The sequence below is a fragment of the Schistocerca americana genome, chromosome X (assembly GCF_021461395.2).
Source record: "Schistocerca americana isolate TAMUIC-IGC-003095 chromosome X, iqSchAmer2.1, whole genome shotgun sequence".
Lineage (NCBI taxonomy): Eukaryota > Metazoa > Arthropoda > Insecta > Orthoptera > Acrididae > Schistocerca > Schistocerca americana.
In genome coordinates, this window is record NC_060130.1 from 779,721,300 (window position 1) to 779,741,253 (window position 19,954).

Consider the following 19,954-nt stretch of genomic DNA (forward strand, 5'->3'; position numbering starts at 1 on the left):
TTAATCGAAATAGTTGAATCACTGCTTTAAAAAGAACACGGCTATTTCGTTCCCCATCCTTGCTCATTCGGAGTTCATACTCCATCTCTACGATTTTGGCGTCGACGGAACGTTGAACCAAATCTTCCTTCCATCTTCCTTCCTTTCTTTTCATCATTTGTGAGAGACGTCTATTTGTATTACAGGCTTGAGGATGTGTTGTAATCGTTTGTACCCTTTCTTCTCTATTACAGTTTGATACTACTAAGAGACATCCTTAAATTAATTGAATAGGCGCTAGGGAGGATGTTTTATATTGAACATGACTGAAAATTGGGTAGTACCTGAATACGTAGTGAAGTAATTTATCACAAAGGGCATTAATAAAACTCGAGTTAGTGCTAATATAAAGATACATATTTCATTTGTTATGTCATTTGAACAGCTGTACATGCTTATCTAGCAATGAAATATTCCCTATCAACAGACTTTAAGGTTGATAATATAAGTATGTTAATCGCAATTGATGTTTAGAATCTCACCAGTTCTTCATCGAGTACTATCTTTCTGTCATAATTAATTACAGATCTCCAATACTTTAAGATACTTTTGAGTACTTTTAGACGCTCTAACGTAATCCACTGAAAAGTTGTGTCATCACAACCAACCAAACATATCGTTACGTACACGATAGGGTGTTTTCTTGAAGTCATCTCATGATGAATTAATATTGGTTCCTCAGCTACCTTAGTTACATATCAACATAAAAAAACTGAGTGGATATAAGGGTGCATTGTATTCACTAGCAGAAGAGCCAACTTGGGCGCGAGCTTAAGTTTTTGTAAGCAGCAGCTGGCTTTTCGCCGCCGCTATGCAGATAAGGAGATAGGCAGCGGCTGCTGGTGTCGGCTCGTAAAGGACGCTGCTTGTTACCTGCCGCCAGATTTATGGCCAAATTAGAAGACGGCACTTCCGTTTGCTGGTATTTGTAACGGCAGCGCCACTGCCTCCGCCACCGCGACGGCTTTCGCTCCCCATTAAAAGTCGCTAATGACGGCCGCACGCTTTTCATTTTATGGATTTAACGGCGTGTTTCACGCTGTCGGACGCACCATCTACACTGGAATGCCAGAGCAACTGCTCTGACTTCCAGTAGCTCAAGTGGCCTAGATCTTTCGAGTTCCGAACTCTCGGCGTCTTATTAGTGCGACTTGCGAAACTGGTGCTTACCAGCTATAGCAGTTGCGCAGAGTAACATGAACGTCTGTCGAATACGATTCCGGGCTATCTCTGGTATCCAAAAATATCTGAATCTTGAACGTACGCAAATCTTGACTTGTGATCAGTGGGACTGTGTGTCCTTCCTCCGAAACAAATTGTTCCAGTTTTTTAAAGCTGCTGAGGAAGGGTACGGGGTTTTCCACTAGTTTACCGATAGAGATCAAAATGGCTGAATGACAGTCAACGACGATGACTCTGGAGGTCATGAAAGAGGTACTTTTGATCCGGACTGTTATCTGAAGTATACTGACGGAAAAAAATCGTTACAACGAGAAGAAGTTGTGCGACAAAAACGAAAGTTGGTAGGCGTGTTTCACCATCTGAAAGACGTTGTACATTCAATTGAAGCAACACAATTTCAGAGACTTTAATGGTCTCGTACATACATGGTTTGATATGAATAGACTAAAGAGGAGAGTGAAAATTTATACCACAGCCGGGAACCGAACTCTGGCCTCCTGCTTACTAGGCAGGTGCGTTAGCCACTAAGCCACCTTGATACAGGGGTTCATTCACTTGGATGGATTACCCTGACACGCATCCCTCCTCGATCCAAACTCTCATTGCCACCCCAGTCTACTTTAAACTACCCCTTACATACGAATAGAATTGCCGAGGCTCTCCATGTTCTGGAATAGCACCCTAGCATCGTACGTAAATCTAGCCTGAAACCCAGGTACAGGTACTTATATCGATGAAATGACACAATTTCATAGACAAAGTTGCTCATTTAGAATTTGGCTTTTAATGATTCTGTCATCTTCATATTGTTATATACAGCAGAAAAAATGCTGCTATCTTTCAACAAGACTCATATTAGTTTTTCTATGTTTTGTGTTATTATACTGATTGACTAAATCTTGCACCATATCAATCCACTTGAAGGAACTCTGAGCGGCAAAGTGTTTAAACACCTTACGTTTAAGAATTCCATTGAATATTTCCACAACTGAAGATTTCAAAATGGAAAAAGAAGAACGGTGCTTAACCTCATGGTTTTACATTAGCTTCTGGAAATGAGTGTTGTAAAATTCCTTATCTAAGCCTGTTTGTCAATGATTTGCACTGCTGTTACTTTTTTATATTGTTCTCATCCATCTGCAACCGCAGTACCAACTTAAGTCTTTAGGGCAGTGACCCGTATGTATTAAGAGTACACATGAATTACTCTTAATAAATATTCATAGCCCGTATGGTATCTGGAATAAGTAACACAAGTCGGCTGGATGAAGGATAGAAATTCGTTTCGTGCAAAAAATGGTTCAAATGGCTCTGAGCACTATGTGACTTAACATCTGAGCTCATCAGTCCCCTAGAACTTAGAACCACTTAAACCTAACTAACATAAGGACATAACACACATCCATGCCCGAGGCAGGATTCGAGGCTCCGACCGTAGCGGTCGCGCGGTTCCAGAGTGAAGCGCCTAGAACCGCTCGGCCACAGCTGCCGGCAATTCGTTTTGTGATAACCACTCTCCTCAGATAAAGTTTTCATGGTGATCTGTGCAGTTCTTAAGCTATTTCACTTCCCATGATGATTACAGTTAAGTCAGCAAAGAGAGAAAGATCTCGTCTGCATAACTCATCAATAATAAAATTTTTCTTTATATACAGGGTCGTTATAATTAAACTTTCCGCTTTAACACATCATAACACGGAAACTAATTACCGTACTAGGACCAAACCTGGTAGCATGAATGTCAAGGACATGGGGAAGAGAAATAATGCCGAATCAATTCAATTGAAACATTTTTAATGTGCTGCTACGGTACATCACATCATTACATACCGGCACCATTACTGCTACCGAGTGTGAAAGCCCAGGATTGCATTCCGTAGAGCAGAACAAAACATGTCCGTAGGTATGCTGGCTACCTCTCTTGATATGCTGCGTTTCTGATCAGCAGATGTGAGAGTGTTCCCTAAGTAAACCCTATCCTTCAGGTAGCCGCATAACCAGAAATCACAGGGAGTGAGGTCGGGAGAGCGCGCTGGCCAAGCATTTGGAACCGATTGGCTGATAATACGATTGTTTCCAAATGTTTTTCAAAGAAGCGGGTGACTTTTACGAGCGATGTGCGGTGGGGCCCCATCTTGCATGAAAACTGTTGAGTCCATTGCGTCTCCCTCTGTAGGGCTGGTATGATACGCTGGCGAAGCATATCGCAGTAACGCTAGCCAGTCACAGTGCAGGCCTTTGGTCCTTGAGAGCCAACCTGTTCAAAAAAGAATGGGCCAGTGGTTAACGTAGCCGAGAAGCCACACTATATGATGACACGTTCACCATACAGAGGAACTTCATGCTCAGTGACTGGAGGTGAAGATCCCCACACTCGGCAATTCTGTGTGTTCACGTCTCCCGTCAAAGAAAAATGAGCTTCATATGTCCATAGAATGGTCCAGGGTCAGCCCTCGTCAGCTTCAATCCTTGCGAGAAAGTGGAGAGCGAAGTCAACACGTCGTTGTGCTTCCTGTGGTGCAAGCTGCTGTGCGATATGGATCTTGTACAGGTACCATTTGAGAATGGTTCGAAGCACCTTCCGCACAGTGGACTATGGCATACAACTGTCGTGACACAGCAAGCGCACTGCCTGACTGCGGCGATTTCATCAACCACATGTGGTGCCTCTTCCCAGAGCGCGTCCAGTTCCCCAGTTGATTCGAACTTCTTTATCAAGCTCCCCACAGCAGGTGGAGAAAGAGAATCCATCCATAATCCTTTCAGCCGGCGATGTTCTCGAAGTGCAGCTGCATCATTACTATTGTTTCGCTAACAGAGCTTCACCAATAATGCCGTGCTCCTTTTGTCAAAGCTCATGTTGACACGTCAACAAATGCACTGCGACTGGTCAGGTGTGTGAGACTACGAATCACGTTGACTGATCATGGCATCTGATGACCATAGTTGGCACTGGACGCTGGCGCTGTGACGCATGGAAATCATGTACCCCATATCTGGACATTAATTTTATCAAGTTTGGTGCTCGTTCGGTAATTAATTTCCGTGTTATAGCGTGTAAAATGTGGAAAATTCAAAACCCAGCGATTCCATGGTATTTATTTATCTCCTATTAGTCCATCTCCGCCTACCTCCTCTCTCTGTCCCTCTCTCTGTCCATTTCCTGCCTCCTCCTCTTTCTATTCGCCTCCCCCTTTCCCATTTCTCTTTCCAACCCCTCTTCCTTTATCCACCTCTCCTACCTCCTCTCTCTATCCATCTTCCTTGTCCCACTTCATTGCCTCCACCCCCTCCCTCTCTCTGTTCACCTTCTGCTTCCTCTCTCTCTGTCCATCTCCTCCTTATCACCTTCTCTGCCCATTTCCTCCTCCTCCACCATCTCTCTTCCTGTCTCTTCTTCCCCTTGTCTCTCTCCATCTCCTCCTCTTTCCTTTGGCTGTCCGTCATCTCCTCCTCACCCACTCCCTTAATTCCGACCATCTTCTCCTCTTATTTGTGCTTATTTCCTCCTTCCACTCACTCTCTTTCCACCACTTCGTCGTTCCTTCTCTCTCTCCCTCTCTCTCTCTCTCTCTCAATCTACAAGTTGTTCAAAAAATGTTCAAATGTGTGTGAAATCTTATTGGAATTAACTCAGTCCCTAAACTTACACACCACGTAACCTAAATTGTCCTAAGGACAAACACACACACACATACCCATGCCCGAGGGCGGATTCGAACCTCCGCCGGGACCAGCCTCACAGTCCATGACTGCAGCGCCTCAGACCGCTCGACAATGTACAAGTTGTCACACTCACCACAATAGGAAGCTGGTGGTTCTTACCAACACAGTATTTAGTTCTAAATTGTAACTAAAATCTGTACAAATTTGACTAAGGTCGTTGAAGGGGTTTAGGAAAACTTACCCATGGCTTTGCTCGCATATGCACTTGATAAATGTATTTCACACATATTTCACCTGTATGTTTCGCCCGGCAGTTTCATCTTCACGCTGTTTAATGTTTATGACGTCATATCTCCTGAAATATAAGTTGTACAATAACATAATTTTACTGGTACATTCAGTGGTATATATGCCTACTATCTGCGAAATGAGTTTTGAATATAGTTAGTAGTAACGAAGTAATAAATTAAAACGTGATGCATAATGCGGAAGTTTCTCACGCACTCAGAGTTTGTGTCGTCATATGTCCTGAATTATGTGTCATACAATGATATATTTTTCTAGTTACATTCAGCGGCAAATATGTATATTGCATGAGAAAACTGTTGCCAATAGGGATACTAATGAGGCAGTAACAAATTTAAAAATCTTGCATAATGCGGTAGTTTCTCACGGATTCAGTGTTTATGACGTCGTATCTCCTGAACTAAGAGTCGTACAATGATATAATTTTTCTGGTGCATTTAGTGGTATATGTGAATACTGTCTGCAAAATGTGTCACGAAGACAACCAGTAGTAAAGAAGTAATAAATTAAAAGTTTATGCTTCATGTGGTAGTATTACTGTACGAATAGCGAAAAGGTAGTAAGCGACAGATTTTCCTCCTTTCATGATTTTAAAGGGATCATCAGCGAGGAAAAGTATCTTAAATGTTTGAAATTATGTGTAAAGTTTCTTGCAACTCTCTGAATGGTCTCATTCTCAAATACTGGAGAAATGAATTATAGATATTTTCGTGACGTGGACTTAATGGGATTTTCATCCCTATTCTACCCTTATGATAGGTGGATAATTCTTATCCTCACAGCGATTACTTCCAGACGGTAAATGATATGCCTAACAAGTTTGCTTTGCAATCCGTCCAGTGGTTCAGGAAGAGACGTGGAACAATCGTATATAAAGACAAACGTTCTTTAATTTTTATAAATTTTGTGGGTGTTGTAGATGGATAGGGTAAGAATCCCAAACAAGACTATTCTAGATATGAATTTTATTATAAAAGAATTTCATTTCTTTTGTTAATAAGTAACGAAACCTATTCAGCCCAAAGGCATAAAAAAAGCACTAAATTATATTTCACCGTTCACCCCACAAAGTCCATTCCTACCATTGGTGTCAACTGGAAAGCTTGCAAATGGCAGTCGTGCTACCACTGGGCCAATACCTACACATTTAACTTAACAGTGACTGATTCACATTTGCCAGCATGCATTTTCAGTCGGAGTGGATGAAGTGAGGGGCAGCAACTATCTCAGAATTATGCAAGCCTTATTCCGGTAACAAATCTTTAATCCACTTCACTTTCTCCAAACCTTTCAAGAAGAAACGCTACTCTGGTGGAATAACTCAGTGTAAACCATTCAGTGCTATCTCCAATGACACATCAGTTGAACCAATACTGTGATGGTGGTGATTTTCCATTAAGCATTTTGCTGAAGTTTTATCCAAGTCATAGTAGAGCATTTTCAACTCTTAAATGAAGTTACCAGAAGCAGCTGCCCTACTTCGAGTGGCATTCAGCATCCAAAATGTGAGTTCCTTCAGGATCAGTCGATTGTGTGTGATGTGGAATCCTTGGAAACAAAAGAGGATGCTATACATGGTTCTGCAAGAAAAGGAAACATATCAATGAGCAAAATCACGCTACCAAGAAATCAGACTCCCTTCCTAAGCGTGAGAGAAATTCTCCCCCCTCTCCCCGCTGCTCTGAGAAAGATCTTTAGCGAGAGTTTCCACTACAGCAGATATTACTGATCAGTTATGACCATCAATGCTTTCTACACAATCTCAAGGTTCAAGATGGCTCCACTTCTGATCACATGACCATGACGTCACTTTTCGTTATGGCTGCTAAATTTAGAAGTATATGTCTGCGACTGAGGAATAGCCAGACGTCTTTATTTCACCAACTTCCAAATTTACAGCATTAAATCCCCGATTTATGGGTACGTTTTGTTACCAAGTTGGTTGAAGGCATCATTTCTATAACAGAGACATGAATAACTAGACACTGTTTTTTGGGAATAGAGTTTTTGTTTGTATTTCGATTCTCATATCAATGACAGACGATTTTAGGGTTTCTTCATCCTGACGCGAGCAGTCGATGTAATTTACAGGTCACATCTGCTCCTCTGTAAAACTAACCTGCAACTTACTCAGCAGTCCTCTATAACATAGTATATCTTGACGTCTAGGGTGAATGAGTCGGGCATTATTGCTCTACTATATATAAGGGTGCTGCAAAAAAAGGCAGTTCATGGTTACAAGAAACTCTTTATTACTGTTCATTTACATTCGACTGTCTTCGATGCTACTAGTCTAGATCTCTGATGAGTGCGGCAAATACACTGGCACGCCGTCTCCCTGTGTTTTACCTCTCAGCGTAGGCGTTATTCGCAGTAGTAAATGCTTATTACGTCTGCACAGCTGCTTTAAAGGAAGTCTCGTGTTTACAGCCATAGCAAGCTAGTGGCGGTCTGGACTGCAATCACCGAGAATAGCAGTATAGCAGGTGGCGTCTTGCCCCAGTAGTACAGGAGCTCTCTGTTGGAACCTCGGCAGGGGCGGGGGTGGCTGGTCCCTAGCGTCGTTATCCCGTGGAAGGACAGTGTGTTGATCTGCCCAAGTGCCCGTCATGGACAGAGGTTGGTAGCCCGGCCACGCTGGTGACGGCAGCGTCATCAGTACTGCACCGGCACAGAGTGGAGGTTATACTACCGCCCAGTTGTTCGAATATGGCGGATTAATCGTGGGTGGATTTAAAAGTAACTGCCGGGTGACGTCTGTGGGGAAGCCTTGCGTTCCTGTGTCACTTGGAAATGTCTAAAACAGTGGGCTCTGACTGAGGTTTAGCTGTTACTTGACCATGGTGGTTCAAACAACAGAAACATCTTGGTCAGTGTCCCAGGTCACTGACTGATGAAAATTGAGTGTGGAAACCTCTCGTTACTGCTGATGAGGCATATCATCGTCCGTGGCTGCATGCTAATTATGTCTCTGCCATGTGGCGGTGACTTGGCTCCGATACATCTCTTTCTTCCTACGAAAATTGGCCCTCCGGATTCCTGTTATACACTCACTGCAATGTTGTTGTTGTTGTTGTTGTTGTGGTCTTCAGTCCTGAGACTGGTTTGATGCAGCTCTCCATGCTACTCTATCCTGTGCAAGCTTCTTCATCTCCCAGTACCTACTGCAACCTACATCCTTCTGAATCTGCTTAGTGTATTCATCTCTTGATCTCCCCCTATGATTTTTACCCTCCACGCTGCCCTCCAATACTAAATTGGTGATCCCTTGATGCCTCAGAACATGTCCTACCAACCGATCCCTTCTTCTGGTCAAGTTGTGCCACAAACTTCTCTTCTCCCCAATCCTATTCAATACTTCCTCATTAGTTATGTGATCTACCCATCTAATCTTCAGCATTCTTCTGTAGCACCACATTTCAAAAGCTTCTATTCTCTTCTTGTCCAAACTATTTACCGTCCATGTTTCACTTCCATACATGGCTACACTCCATACAAATACTTTCAGAAATAACTTCCTGACACTTAAATCTATACTCGATGTTAACAAATTTCTCTTCTTCAGAAACGCTTTCCTTGCCATTGCCAGTCTACATTTTATATCCTCTCTACTTCGTCCATCATCAGTTATTTTGCTCCTCAAATAGCAAAACTCCTTTACTACTTTAAGTGTCTCATTTCCTAATCTAATACCCTCAGCATCACCCGACTTAACTCGACTACATTCCATTATCCTCGTTTTGGTTTTGTTGATGTTCATCTTATATCCTCCCTTCAAGACACCATCCATTCCGTTCAACTGCTCTTCTAAGTCCTTTGCTGTCTCTGACAGAATTACAATGTCATCGGCGAACGTCAAAGTTTTTATTTCTTCTCCGTGGATTTTAATACCTACTCCAAATTTTTCTTTTGTTTCCTTTACTGCTTGCTCAATATAGAGATTGAATAACATCGGGGAGAGGCTACAACCCTGTCTTACTCCCTTCCCAACCACTGCTTCCCTTTCATGTCCCTCAACTCTTGTAACTGCCATCTGGTTTCTGTACAAGTTGTAAATAGCCTTTCGCTCCCTGTATTTTACCCCTGCCACCTTTAGAATTTGAAAGAGAGTATTCCAGTCAACATTGTCAAAAGCTTTCTCTAAGTCTACAAATGCTAGAAACGTAGGTTTGCGTTTCCTTAATCTTTCTTCTAAGATAAGTCGTAAGGTCAGTATTGCCTCACGTGTTCCAGTATTTCTACGGAATCCAAACTGATCTTCCCCGAGGTCAGCTTCTACTGGTTTTTCCATTCGTCTGTAAAGAATTCGTGTTAGTACTTTGCAGCTGTGGCTTATTAAACTGATTGTTCGGTAATTTTCACATCTGTCAACACCTGTTTTCTTTGGGATTGGAATTATTATATTCTTCTTGAAGTCTGAGGGTATTTCGCCTGTTTCATACATCTTGCTCACCAGATGGTAGAGTTTTGTCAGGACTGGCTCTCCCAAGGCCGTCAGTAGTTCCAATGGAATGTTGTCTACTCCGGGGGCCTTGTTTCGACTCAGGTCCTTCAGTGCTCTGTCAAACTCTTCACGCAGTATCGTATCTCCCATTTCATCTTCATCTACATCCTCTTCCATTTCCATAATATTGTCCTCAAGTGCATCGCCCTTGTATAGACCCTCTATATACTCCTTCCACCTTTCTGTTTTCCCTTCTTTCTTTAGAACTGGGTTTCCATCTGAGCTCTTGATGTTCATACATGTGGTTCTCTTATCTCCAAAGGTCTCTTTAATTTTCCTGTAGGCAGTATCTATCTTACCCTTAGTGAGATAAGCCTCTACATCCTTACATTTGTCCTCTAGCCATCCCTGCTTAGCCATTTTGCACTTCCTGTCGATATCATTTTTGAGACGTTTGTATTCCTTTTTGCCTGCTTCATTTACTGCATTTTTATATTTTCTCCTTTCATCAATTAAATTCAATATTTCTTCTGTTACCCAAGGATTTCTACTAACCCTCTTCTTTTTACCTACTTGATCGTCTGCTGCCTTCACTACTTCATCCCTCAGAGCTACCCATTCTTCTTCTACTGTATTTCTTTCCCCCATTCCTTTCAATTGTTCCCTTATGCTCTCCCTGAAACTCTGTACAACCTCTGGTTCTTTCAGTTTATCCAGGTCTCATCTCCTTAAATTCCCACCTTTTTCCAGTTTCTTCAGTTTTAATCTAAGGGTCATAACCAATAGATTGTGGTCAGAGTCCACATCTGCCCCTGGAAATGTCTTACAATTTAAAACCTGGTTCCTAAATCTCTGTCTTACCATTATATAATCTATCTGATACCTTTTAGTGTCTCCAGGGTTCTTCCATGTATACAACCTTCTATCATGATTCTTAAACCAAGTGTTAGCTATGATTAAGTTGTGCTCTGTGCAAAATTCTATCAGGCGGCTTCCTCTTTCGTTTCTTAGCCCCGATCCACATTCACCTACTACGTTTCCTTCTCTCCCTTTTCCTACACTCGAATTCCAGTCACCCATGACTATTAAATTTTCGTCTCCCTTCACTATCTGAATAATTTCTTTTATTTCATCATGCTGAAGTCAGAATATTCATGGAATTACAATTACTCACAACCCAGGAAAAAAATTAAGCCGTAATATGTGAAATGTTAACGTTGTTACATATTATTGGTAACTAATCTACAGTTGAATTAAAACTAGCTACAGAAAAGCTAAAAACATTTATTGCGTTGACAACAAACCTATATATCGAACTTTAGTGAATATTACAAAGAAACGACACTGAAATATCATGAAAAACTGTTTTATGCCCAATGAGCCAAACAGACAAAGCGTGAAATAATGCGAAAGGTCACCCATAAGAACGTCATACGATAAAACAGAAGTTGCTAAAATCACTAGAAATATCTTGCTTGTCCTATGGTGTAATAATCCACAGCCAAAAAATGAAAATAAAATAACTCTATGGCTTTGATATGGGGGAATCCCCACCTGGGGAAGTTTGGCCGCCGAACTGTAAGTCTTTCCAGCTGACGTCTCAGTGGTCTCACTGGGTGACTTGGGCGTCAATGATGACCAAATGATGATGAGGACAGCGCAACACCAAGATCCTGAGCGGAGAAAATCACCACCATGCTAGAAATCGAATCCCGACTCACTGCATTGCAGTCAGACGCGCTGACCACTCACCCAAGGGGGCGAACCATGGTCATACAACAAAATATTAATACGATTGTTATCCATAATCAGGTAATGTCGGAGACTTACTTCCCGTTTAAAATTAAGGGGTAATCTAAAGACATAACTATCCATGTAATTGAAAACCTTTACGGTAAAACTACATGAAAATTGTTCTGCAAGACCTTCAAGACACATTAAGATATTAATCTGTACTCCTTACGCTGCGAAGCCATATGCTAAAAAGAACAGGGTGGTTGTAATTTAACTATCGTTACTTGAGAAGGTCCCCATGAAAAACAAGTTTTCGTAGGACAACAAACATTTGTAAGGACACTAGGAAGAGAAATAACGAATAAACCACTGAAAGAAAAAAATAGATTTTAATCTCCACATGAGAGGGTAACATCTGTTAATTGCGTATCATGTTTACGTGACAGGTTACAAACGTTGCTCAAAATGACGACTATCTGTATATCTGTATCTATGACAGCCTGAAACATGAGTTGAGATGCCATCTCACAACTATTCCCATCACGTTTCGAACGATTGACCATGGAGTGTTTAGCTGCCGCGATACAGCTCGTGCGCTGATTGAAGATCGCGCTGCTTAATGGCAAGTCATGATACAAACACTACCAACACCGCAGATCCTGCTGCGCACAGTCTGAAAGTCTTTCATATGAAGTTGGGAACCTATACGGTAAATAGTTTTGTGTCTATACTGGCTCAAGTAATGTAAGTTTAATATTAAGTACGCTATATGTACTTGTCAGAATTTCTAAGGTACAATAATACTTTCAAGAATCGCAAGGTACCATTTTTAATAACAGTCTAGTTGTATTATGCCATGTATTCAATGTAGTTTGTCGTAGATGGATCTGCACTGAGATAACCGTGAGTCACAAAGACACCATTACATTATACAACTGATGTGTCGTCAAGATGGTTTTACGGGTATTTTGATTAGTATGCTGATGTGTGAAAATAAAGAGACCGGCGTTGGGTACCCACTGTGCGCAAATATCTATTGTACTGAACCTTCCTTCCTTCTCGTCTGTCTGGTGTCATACTCAACCATGAGGTTCAAGTATCAACCGAACGCAGGAAAAATTCAGTAACTCTGGTATGTAAAGGTGTTAGGCGCCCATTTTTAATTTCGATACAGGAAATGATTTACTTTACACACAATGAAATACCTTACATACGAATGCGTCCTCAGTAGAGCCATATACATTGGAGTAATAATCTTAACTAAAACAGTAATATTCTGTAACTGTGTGCCGCCTGCCAACTTATGTGGACAAAGGTATTACCACGCTTACTAACATGAACCAGATTCATATCTGATATCTTACTGACAATGTATAATAACCAAGATGTTTATCTGCAACATACTTGTAATTCTGTACTGCTGGTGCCAACGACCTACCTGTATTGGCTAGCATTCAACTAAGATCAGTACTAATGTACGATATGTACCGTGGAAAATTATGAAATGCCTGGAGGTAACAACGGAAGCACCCGTGCACTGTAAAGTTGTGAATAAATCTTAGCCAGATCCTACATAAAAGCGACACACAGAACTCTCAGCCCCACATCCACGACCACATACCAAAATGACATATCATGCTGGGCAACAGACTGCGTACTCAGTGAACCAGTTTGAGTACAGACGTCGTATCAGAGATCTTAACAGGGCGTCCAAAGGTTAACACTCCACACACTAATGTTTACATCTTCAGTAGTGCAAAAACAATTATATTTAGCAATTACTTTTACAGGGTGACAATTATTGAACTATATGAAATAAAATCGTTATCACTTCTGAACGGTCTGCTTTAGGACGTTCAAACTGCGCGGTTAGCCGCGGGGCATGGTGGGAATTAATATGCGCTGTATGGTTTAGTTTAGCGACGAAGCCCACTTCCATTTGGAAGGGTTCATCAATAAGCAAAACTGGCCCATTTAGGGGACAGAGAATCCGCATTTCGACATCGAGAAGTCTCTTCACCGTCAACGGGTGACTGTGTGGTGTGCAATGTCCAGTCGCGGAATAATCGGTGCGATATTTCTTGATGGCATGGTGACTACCGAAAGATACGTGAAGGTTTTGAAAGATGATTTCATTCCCATTATCAAAAGTGACTCCGACTTCGACAAGATGTGGTTCATGCAAGGCGGAGCACATGGAAGCAGGAGAGTGTTTCATGTCCTGGAGGAGCACTTTTGGGACCACATTCTGCCCCTGGGGTACCGAGAGGCCACTGGCCTCAGTTGGCCGCCATCATATTCTCCGGATCGGAACGCATGCGACTCCTTTTTGTGAGGCTATAATAAAGACAAGGTATGCAGCAATAACCCCAAAACCACTGCTGAACTGGAGACAGCCATTCGGCAGTTCATCGACAGCTTCAATGTTCCATCACTTCAGCGAGTCATGCAGAATTCCGCTATTCGTCTGCGCTACATCATCGCCAATGATGCAGGTATATCGAACATGTCATAACCTAAATCCGAATATCTGTAGTGACGTTCACCTCTAAATGAGGTGTGTACACGCCGTAGTTTGTAACTAATTTAGGTTTTTTCTTCATATAGTTCAATAACTGTCATCCTGCACCATCTGTGTTACATTTATGTGGGGAGTAATTAAACATCAGCACTGGAATCAGCAATTTTAAGAACAAGTAGTGTAATAAATCTGGATTGGACTATGTGTCTTATAGCATGAACACATACAGCTTCATAATACAACCGCCTGTTACCAGCATACATCTAGATATCTCTTCGGAATGAGCTATAATCCACGAGCTATGTTACTTAAGAGGCATGCTGATACAACGTATATATTCAGAAAATATGGGTCCATACATATTCTTCGTGAAACCTGCACGTACATTATGGCAATGCCACTGTATACAGTTCAAACTAGACAATCCTGATTAAAAATTAATAATGGGTAAAATGTAAACTATAAGTAGAATTTAGAATAGCAAAAATGTCTGAGACCCCACATGTTTGCTGGCCAGTGCACATAAACCACATAATGCTTTCAGATGCTGAAAGAAGGCTAGTCGTAATTAGTATACATTCCATCCCACACTGTACTGCAGAGTCAAAGTTATACGTAAAAACAAATATTCAGACATATACTTTGTACATTAGATTTTGAGACCTACAGCATAGTACTGAAACGAAATTCTAATGACATAGAGATTTAGGGTCCAGGCATATAGTATCCAAGATGCATCCAAATGAACATGGAACCTTAGATATGTGCTGTATTATATCAAGTAAATTAGAGCCAAGTTACATAAGTATGATGCTGGTATATGTACATGCTTGTTATAGTCACATGGGTCATAAAACTCAACACTTTGTGGCTCATGTGCGTAGAGAAAAATCTTTAGATAGCTGCATTCTATCTAGGATGCATTCATTCTATGCAGCATGAAATATCGATTCATAAAATCTAAGTTAAAAGGATTTGTTTTATCACGTTTGTAGTGTTTCAATATTATTAAGATATAATTTGGATGTACATAATGAAACACATACTATGAAAAGAGTGGGTAACAATTTTAGTGTTCAGCTTGCATTCATGTAACATTCCACCAAGTGACTTAGGTTGAACGGTACTTCCTGAAAATTACATAAATGCCTCGTATTATTGATATTTATTTGTTTGTCCATATTTTTTGATCATATGAAGACGTGGGCCAGGGGTCACAAAATAGTATATCATTATGTCTTGGCACCATTCCAGAACAATGTCCACTCAGTTTTATCGTTATGGATTTCAATTACATGTATGGTCACGTTTTTCTACATGTATTCCAACTGTGAATGTTCCATACTTGTAAACGAAAAGCTAGTTCCTGACACAGGTGATGAAAGTTAACAAGTAAGGTAGAAATTACTATTGTATTAATATTTTATTCCGTAAGTATACAATATTACACCAAGGGTCGAACAAGGTAATGCTAGTGATTTTAACAACTACTGTTTTATCTTATGATGTACTTACAGTTGAACATTCTCCCAGTTTTGTGATTTGACTTTGTAGCAAATGGGGCACAAAATAATTTCTCATTACATCTCAGAGTACTTTCAGATTAATATTCATTCATGTTCAGTATAGAGATTTGTTGTCAACGCCATAATAGTTTATAGGTTGCAGAGAGTGGTTACACACTCCCACAATAACTGGCTTTAATTCTACTGTAAACTGGTGATCAGTAATATGTAATGACATTAACATTCCAGAGTCAGAAAATATTATTGGATTAATTTTCGGTCTGGGCTATGAGTAATTATAATTCTGTGAATATTCTTCCTTAAGCACAAAAATTTAACCTAATGTGGAGTCCAGAAGGACTGACAACTTTTAACATATGCTTTACGAAAGATACTGTTGTGTTTTGTATGCTCTGACGTAATGTAAATTTTGGAAAATTTTTGCTATGTGCACAGGTGCATCTGAAAATGGAAATGGAATTTCCAGAATCGATCACGTAATTAACAAAGTTATAAAACCATGTTGCAGTCAGAGGTTGCTATATTTATAATTACTATTTCCACATATTTTGCTGTTGGACTATCATTTCGCACATACATTGAGTTTTTCGTTCATGATTCAGTCTGTCCTTTGCCAGTCTGTTGCTCATTGGTGCTGACAGCACTGGTGTGAACCTGCACGTCATCAGGGGACTGTTCAAGCTGGCAGAGGCTCTGTAATGGTGTGGAGCGTGTGCAGTGGAAATGATATGGGATCCCTGATATGTCTAGATACGACTCTGACAGGTGACACATACATAAGCATCCTGTTTATTCACCTGCATCCATTCATGTCCATTGTTTATTCCGACGGACTTGGGCAATTCCAGCAGGACAATGAGACACCCCACACGTCCTGAATTGCTACAGAGCGCTCCAGGAAGACTCTCCTGAGTTTTAACACTTCCGCTGGCCACCATACTCCCCAGACATGAACATTATTGAGCATATCTGGGATGCCTTGCAATGGGCTGTTCAGGAGATATCTCCACACCCTCGGACTAATACGGATTTGTGGACAGTCCTGCAGGATTATGGTGTCAATTCCCTCCAGTACTACTTCAGATATTAGTTGAGTCCATGCTACGTCTGTGTGTTTGTGGGGACTGTACACGATATGAGGCAGGAGTACCAGTATCTCTGGCTCTTCAGTGTATCTTCTCGCAGAGGGTTTTACAGAGCTCAAAAGGAGCTGGTATAATCTGTCTGGAGACACCTTCATATGGGGATAAGCCTGTACTACCATGAAATTCTGAGTTACACGTCACTACTGCATAAGGCAGCAGGACATCACTGTCGCTATTGTGACTTTAACATAGTAATTCATGATTTTTCCAACCCTCTTTCAGTTCATTCATTTGCCTGGATGTGCAACTCTTGTCAGGAGTTCCTTAATATGGAATAATCGACACAACTGCTTTACTGAATATGAGATAATATTTGTCCCTTGATCTGTTATCACTGTCTTAGATGTTCCAAACTTTAATATCTGTCGATTAAACAATGCTTGTGCTTCTGTTTCTGTTTGCTGGTTAGGTGTGGCTGTCATAGACACGATAGGTGACAAATGATCAGTGTATTATCATTAGCACATAACAATTCTCTGTTGGAGTTTGAGAAAATGGTCCAATTATGTCCATACCAATCATCTGAAACTGTTTATCTGCAATTGGTAACCTCTGTAATGCAATTTTTTGATGCCTGAGTTCTGGTCTTTCTGTGCATGTGATATAATTTTATTGTAACAATCAACTTCATTTTTTTGTTTCACCCACCAGTAATTTTTTGTAACTCAGCATCCCACAGCTTGGGGCCACTATATCCAGCTAAAACTGAATCATAAACCTACCTCAACATCTCATTTCGTATTGTTGCATGTACTAATATATGCAAACCACACCTTGTCTTCCTATAGAACACTCCATCTTCCATGCTGAATTGTGGCTGCATCACAAACTGTCTACATTCTGGGTCAGCACCTTGTGCTTCACACCACTCTACCCCAGTGCATTTCACGATGCATATTTTGCGACTAACTTTGTTTCATTTGTGTATGATTTACTAATCAACCTACAACTTAAAAATCGAATTCTCTCATTGTGGTAATGATCCTCTAGTTAGATGATTTGTCAGATCCTTAAGTCCCATTACCCATTTCCACTTATTATTTTCAAGTATCATCCATACAAGTAACAGTGGAAATATGTTATTCTATATGTTAATGTTAGCATTTCCTTATCATTTGTCAAATAATGTCTGCGGAAATATCTTACTCCATGTATCAACGTTAGCATTTCCTTCTCAGTTTTCAAATACTTTTTCTCTGGCTTACTGAGCTGTCTCGACACATACGCTACAGACTGTTTTGTCTGTCTATCTCATGGCTTAAAACGCATCTCGAGGCAAAATTTCTGGTGTAACAAAAAAGTATAAATTGCTTTTGGTAGTCTGAAAAAGCAAGAATTAGACTAAAAGGCAATATATCTTGTAATCCTGTAAGTGCTACTTCGCAAAATGTTGAGCATAGAAATTTTAATGATTTCTTCAATAAGTGTATGAGGGACCTTGCAGTTTCATTGAATTTTGGAATAAATTTTCTATTGAAATTAGCTAGGCCAAGATATGACTGCAATTCCTTTGCTGTAGTACGTTTTGGGAAGTTCTGGCTGCATCAAGAAGTCATGGATCAGTGCTTACACCATCATAGCTGATAATGTTGCCCAAGTAATGGCCTTCTTCTAACACAAAATGACATTTATCCAGGCAGAATATCAATTGTGCTGCACATAAACAATCAATCACTTCACGTTAGTGCAATATATGCTCTTGGACATCCTTGGAGAACACAATGACGTGGTCTAAATGGACCATACGTCGTTTTAGTTTTACCCCTTAATACCCCAATAGTTCATCTAACAGGTGTTGGAAAGTTGTTGGTATATTTTTTAGTCCAAAATGCATACTTTGATACTGATAGCGACCAGACAGAATTTTGAAACTGGATGATCTTTCAGCACTGCCTCTAATTGGTGGTGCCTATTTTGTAGGAGTTGCAAAATAATGATACTGCCCTAGATTATCTAATGTCTGTGTGTTATATTAGGCATAGGCTAGGCATATGTTACTATCTTTTAGTTTAATTATGGGTAGGCATAACAAAAACTGTAAGCTTTATTGCTGTCTGATAACTTCTTAAGGATAATGACAAAAGATGGGTCACAAGGGCTATTACTTTCTTTAATGATCGCATCACAAAATTCTTGATCTATAAATTCTTCTATTGCAACCTGCAAATTCACCAATCTCCATACATATTCTTATAGACAGGCAGTTTGTTCTCAGTAGGAATACGATGTTGAGTTAGTGGCATGGTTTCCAATGGTCCAGAAGGATCAAATAACTGTGCATATTCTTCCAACAGTCTCTTCATGTTCACCTTTTCCTGGCCCTCTAAATGTGATATTTTTCTCCTCAGTGCGGTTAAACTGACAGGTCATCCCAGCACCTGTTAGACTAACACTAAAACCCTACCTAATTAATCGTCTTCCACTACCTCTGAGTTGCCTATCAGAGTAACACTTAATGGCTTCGCTTCTTTGAAATTAATGTTAGCAGCGATAGCAGGCACAATTCAGCTTCTGTCGGTTTCCTGTATGTAGGACAAAGTGTGTTGTGTAAAACATCATGTTTTAAGTAACTCTTCACTTCTAAGCAAAGGCTTAACCATAGACAAGAATTAACTGGCAGATCAGTTCCTACATTTACCAAGAGTAATTTTCTTGTACTTTTCGGTTAGGTATCCTATGAGTTACCTTTAAGAGAGTTGTCCCTGTCCTAGGATTGATACTCGCACTGACAAAGGTTTTCTGTCTGTAAAACCGAGACGCAACTGTGTTCCATCCATTTACAGCATATGTCTTTCTGAGTCGACTTATATACGATGCAGAACCAGGAAATCTAAACCTAGTATATCATCATAACTGCCACCTGCTACAGGGAGAACTTCTACCCTAACCCAGACGTAACTTCCCCACTTGTAATCCCAGCATTGTCGAACCAAGTGAATTAACATTACCTCTACCTATGGCGCTTAGCCTTCAATGTGGCCACTTCAATACAACTTCACTAAGTATACTCTTAGATGCTACCAATACTTGAGTCCCAGTATCTAATAAGAATTTGCACAACCCTTCTTTCACATAATTGCCACGAAGGTTGCCATTAACTTTGCATAGAGGCCTGCCATACTTAGCTTCACTGGGAGTGTTGTACAGTGGACATACTGCTCCATTTAATGACAGGATATGAGGAGCACCCTATGACCACCTTCCCCACATCTGTTTGGTGGTCACATCTATTGCAGCTACTGCTACTGCGGTGTCTACAACTTCACCCAAAGCCTTTGGGACTTCCGTGCAGACCCTATGTGACATTTCCATTGGTAAACCCCGAAAAAATGCATCAAGTGCTCTCTGTTCAGCTTCCTGGAGTATACACTTATTAGCGTCATCATCCCTA